Genomic DNA, 6,000 nt, shown 5'->3' with positions numbered 1-6,000 from the left:
TCTTGTCTACCCAGTAAATCTTTAGATTCTGTTGTAGCTCCACATGTCGAATGTTATTATTTCGTGTTTTCCTGCTCCTCCTAGTGTCCATATTTCACTTCCGCGCAGTATCATTCCGAAAACAACCATCTATTTTCTTTCCTGTTCCACTCCCAAACTGAGCGAGGGAAGTACTACTGTCTACAAGCCTTCGCACGGGTCCTAATTTCTCGCATCTTATCTTCATGGTCCTGATGCGAAACGTACGTTGGCGACAGTAGAATCGATTTTCAGTTGACCTCAAATGCCGGTTCTCTAAATTTCCATGATAGTGCCTTGTAAAGAAAGCGTCGCCTTTATTCCAGGCATCCCCCTCTGATTTAACGAAGCATTTCCGTAATACCGGTTTGGTGATCGAACCTATCGGTAACAAATCTAGCAGCATGCCTCTGATTTTCTTCGATGTCTTCCTTTAATCGAACTTGGTGGATCTTTCCAGGGATGTTCGTCAGTGCAGCTGAATGTGAAAGGTATCTTCTATTATTGTCCTTTAGAAGTGATGACGGCTTAGATGGAAAGCAGCCTCTATCCATTCTTTTAATATGCCCGTATAATTTTAGCCTGCGTTTTAACATATCCCAATAAATGTTGGTCTGCTTTTCATTTTTTTTATTTGCTCTTTGTCTGTATATACTTTCTATAGCATGATTTGAGCGGTTCTAGGCGCTACAGTTGGCCTCGCACGACAGCTACGGTCGCAGATTCGAATCCTGCCTCGGGCATGGATGAGTGTGATGTCCTTAAGTTAGTTAGGTTTAAGTAGTTCTAACTTCTAGGGGACTGATGACCTCAGAAGTTAAGTCCCATAGTGCTCAGAGCCATTTGAACCATTATAGTATGATTTGGAGCTAAAAATTTCCTTCTCACTCTGCGTTCACTATTTTGGATATCTGCTATATCTTTCCTTCTGTTTAAAAAGCGTCCCATAAATACCGTCTAAACTGTGGTTTCCTGATTGTGTTGCAATGTCTCATTTTGGTGTGTTTGATGATGAATTTTTTTACAGAGTTATTTTTTGTGTCCCTGAAAATTGTTTCAGTTTCACGACAACGCATTCCGAAACCAGTCTTTTCCAGGACAGCTTCCTGAATGGTTTCATCAAAATATTTCTCGTATTTCGATTTTATATTCTTGGGTGCCCGGTTGTAACTAAAAATGTATTTTTTTTTCAAATAGTGTTTTGAGTCCTACTCTTTCTTGTTTTTTGTGCTGTTTGAATATTCTGACATAGAATTGCCAGGTCATCTGCAAAGGCTAAGCTGTCTATCCCGATACTTGGTAGATTCGGCGATTGAAAGTTGTGACTTTAGTTTTCGACTCTGTTGAATTATTTTCCTATGGCGTAGTTGATAAGTAATAAACTCGATCATTTTGTCTCATTTTTGTTTTAATTTCAAATGTCCCGAAATTTGCCCCCTGGATTATACCTTAGATTTTATGACATTTAGTGTTTCACTAATAACTGCAGTGGTTTTGAGATCCAGAACTTGTTCTTTCAGAATTATGAAGAAAGACTTAAGATCCACCGAATCATAAGTATTTTCAAAATCTACGAAGGTCCGAAATACACTGGTGTGCGAAACTTGAGGACGAAGGTGCTTTCGCATGATATGTCGTTGTTAAGTAACATAGCTCGATGAGACTTGAACCACGCACAGGAAAGCTGCTACAGTATAGTACAGAAGGTAACTGAAAGTAATGCACAATAATACGAACAGCAATGACACTTTTATTCAGAGATAACAATTACACCGAAGTCAACACGATTCACGATTGTCCTCTGGACATACAAAATGCGTGACATTATTTTAGCAGGGTGTGTGATCACCTGCATGCTCTGCAACTTGCCCCCATTTTGGCCACAAGGTCGGTAAGGAGTTGTTGTGCGTTCGTTCCCCTACCACCACGGTTTACAACAGCTGACAGGTCGTTGCCGCTTTTGGGGGTGCTACAGTGCTTCACATCCCACCCGTACTCAATGGAACCAAAATTTTAGCTCCTCTATGGTTCAAATGGCTCTGAGCACTATGCGACTTAACTTCTGAGGTCATCAGTCGCCTAGAACTTAGAACTAATTACACCTAACTAACCTAAGGACATCACACACATCCATGCCCAAGGCAGGATTCGAACCTGCGACCGTAGCGGTCGCCCGGTTCGAGACTGTAGCGCCTAGAACCGCACGGTAGCTCCTCTATGTTTCCTAATTTTGTTAGGAGGTGGATGAAGGTTCGTGGCGTTTAAAATTTCTTGACATAGTTTAGTTTGAAATAAAAGTGTACGCTATTGTCTGCATACTTTTCGGAAAAAAATAAGAAATGCTTAATACCGCCGACGAAATTGGAAATTTGGGGTGAGGGCTATGGGACCAAACTGCTGAGGTCATCAGTCCCTAGACTTACACACTAAATAAGCTAACTTAACCTCACTTATGCTAAGGACAACACACACACCCATACCCGAGGGAGGACTCGAACCTCTGACGGGGGAAGCCGTGCGAATCGTGACAAGACGCACTAGACCGAGCGACTATCCCGCGCAGCGAGACGTTTTCGTCTCACTGAATAAACTAAACGCTGCCGATTGCTATACAATGTCGGTAGCCTTTACTGTGTCTGCTGCTGCAACGGGTGCAAGTGCGGCAACTTTGACAGCCATACACATGTTAAAAGGCGATGTAGTTCGGGCAAAAGATGCTTTCTCGATAATTTGATTGTCAGTACAGGAGTAGAAGTAGTTCCTACAATTATTAGAGCTTCTGGATGGCGTTGACAGCAAAATGTTCTTCGGAAGAATTTTAGTCTTTCTCTATACACGAAAGGTTGTGATATCAGTGATTTTATCTCGAGTCCTTGGGGTTTGTTTATTGAATGTACTGAAACAGACCTGCGTAGAGTGCTGGAATTGGAGGAATGGCCATTACCATTATAAGGGATAGATGGATTTTTGATATTCTGTATGTAAAGAGTCCCACTGAATCTAAAGGAACAGAAGTGAAGAGTCTTTAATCAGAGAAGCAGGGAATATAATTTTACAAATCTGTGATGTCGCGTAAACTCTTCAGAAAAATCACAAGGTTTCTACGGTTTGATTTGCGGTCAACGTGCTCAGTGCTCAGAGTGCCCAAAAAGTGACAGGTTTGCTAGCATATCATCTGTATGGGAGGGATTCGCAGCAAACTGTCAAATCAAGTAGATTCCTGGTAAATATATTTGTGTTGACGAGCAATTGTTCCCGTCCAAGTTTAGATGTCGGTTCACTGGTTTCAAAATATGATACGTATGGGCAGAAATACTAGATGACGGTTGATACAGATTCCAAATATGTCTTAAATGCTTAACCATATCTTGCCAAAGAGGTGACTCATCCTGTTGATGATTGTATTAAATAAACTTTACGGTCCATACTTAAATAAGGGAAGGAATAATACGGGTGACACCTCATATACGCCACTTTCACTAGCATGACATTTGAAAACAAAGTGTACAAGCTTGCTGGTATAACAAAAAAATTTAGAATAGAAGTTCATGAGTGAATGAAGAAAGCTCGTGAGCTCGTGTACGCTTTCAAAACGTCGATATGATCCTCAATTGTATCAAGGATAACCAAGAAAGAAAGTAATAATTCTCAGTTCCTTGCATCCAGATGTACAAAACGCAACTGACACGAAGCCAAACTCTGACACAGTGGCATGTTACAGTGAGACTACGTGTGGAGTAGGCATTGTTGACCAGAGGGCCCACAAACACTTAGTGTAAGCTGGTGGAAGAATGTGGCTTGGTCATACTTTCAAAACATTTTAGAATGTTGATTGTATGTTATGTATTCTTGATTGCTTGTAGAAAATACCCTTTTGTGCTGAAATTTATTCGACTTGGCTGTATTTCGTCATGATATTGCGAACAGTTTCCAAATAATTGCGTATTTGTCTTGGAATGGACAAAAATTTAGAAAATGTTCAGTTTTTATTTTGTCAGATGAAAATATTTTAAAATTGTAAGCATCTAGCATGACTGTACTTAATGTAAAATAAAAGATCATTAGAGTGGCTATTTGTTACAGAGAAACACATCGCCTAAAACAGAAAGCCTAAGCATAAACTGTAGACTCATCGATTGGAGACGGAACATTTTTGTCAGACGGCCGTCTAAAGGCTTCGAAAAAACTGGCAGTTCTAGTGTTAAGTCGCGGGAACGATCAGGCCAGCCCATTCTCCAAATATCCTCTTGCTCAATGAGCTGCTCCACCTGCAAAGATCAATTTAGTCTCGCATTGGCGTCTACAAAAAAACCGGACATGTGTTAGAAGGACTCAGTGTTGAGGATTCCGTATAAACTTACTTATGTATATACTTTGGTGTCCAAAATGAAAGCACCAAATCGCTATTTCCCCGTCCTTTGACTAATTCACGATATAGTCAAACAAACTGTCAACAGTGATCCGTACGATCGTGTTTTGCACGGAAGATGGCATTCCGCTCAACGGACAACCACGGCAACAATGAAATCAGCGCACCTATCAAACGGGGTAGTGTTTACCGGGCCGGCTGCTATGGCCGAGCAGTTTTAGGTGCATCAGTCGGGAACCACGCTGCTGCTACGGTCGCACGTTTGAATCCTGCTGCGGGCATGGATGTGTGTGATGTCCTTAGGTTAGTAAGGTTTAAGTAGCTCAAAGTCTAGGGGACTGATGACCTCAGATGTTAAGTCCCATAGTACTTAGAGCAATTTGAGTGCTTGCCTGGTAGCCCCACACCAACTATCGCTGTGTACGCAAGCACAGAGAAGACGCCTACTAGACCCTCTGCGGTGGAGGGTCCTAGGAAGAATGGAAACAGGACAGTCCTAAACTGGCGTGGCTCGACGGCTTAATGTGAATCGTTCTGTTGTTTCTTGGATGTGTCGACAGGCTATCCCGAAGACCGTGGCCCGGCCGACCACGTGTGGCTTCAGGAAGAGAGGGCCGTTACTTGGCCCTTAGGGCAAGATAGTACCATCTTCTTACTACACGGCAACTGGTATCTGACCTCGCAGCATCCACTGGACGTGTTGTATCGAGGCAAACTGTGTACAGAAGGCTTTAGCAGAGTGGCCTTTATTGTCGGAGACCCACTGTCAGTGTACCTCTGATGCGTATTCACAGAAGGGAACGGCTAGAGCGGAGTCGTCAACATGCCATCTGGACGGTTCAATAGTCGGCTGATGTTGTTCTTTTCACAGATGAGCCCGATTTCATCTGGAGAGTGATTCTCCCAGCATTCGCATCTGGAGATAACGTGGATCACGATTTCGGGACTCGCGCACAGTGGAAAGAGACTGATATCGAGGAGGATTTCTAATAGTGTGATCAGTGATTACGTTGACGATTCGAACACCTGTTTATGAAATTGTACTGGTGAATCGTCCAAGGTTAATCTGCTGTCAGGTACCGCGACGACATCCTGGAACCTCATGTGCGGTTGTAGCGAGGTGCTCTAGACTCAAATTTCCTGTTGATGGACGATAATGCTCGACCTCATAGAGCACGGGTGGTTATGTTTTCTTGAAAAACGAAGATATTATACGCATAGTGTGATCTTCTCGCTCTCCCAGTTTGAATCCCATAGAATATATCTGGGATGCACTAGGGCGACAGATTGCGACACGTCTGGATCTAACAATCACTCTCCAAGACTTGCCAGTAGCTTTGTAGGGAGAATGGGAGTTGTTGCCTCAACATGAGATTTATGACATCATTCACAACATGTTCCGTCATCGTCAGGTTTGTACTGCTGTCAGTAGTGGTCACAGCCCATACTGAGCATATTAACCAGTTGTCGGAATGTGTGTGCAGATCCGTTAAGTTGGAAAAAAGGACCAACATTTATGTCTATCGTTATGCATGTTCCAGTTGCTTACGTTCTGTATTCTTTACATTATTTCTACTTTACTATCAACTGTTTATATTGTTTTGCGTCGAAAT

Source organism: Schistocerca americana, chromosome X, assembly GCF_021461395.2.
Source record: "Schistocerca americana isolate TAMUIC-IGC-003095 chromosome X, iqSchAmer2.1, whole genome shotgun sequence".
Classification (NCBI taxonomy): domain Eukaryota; kingdom Metazoa; phylum Arthropoda; class Insecta; order Orthoptera; family Acrididae; genus Schistocerca; species Schistocerca americana.
Note: the sequence above shows the minus strand (reverse complement) of the source record.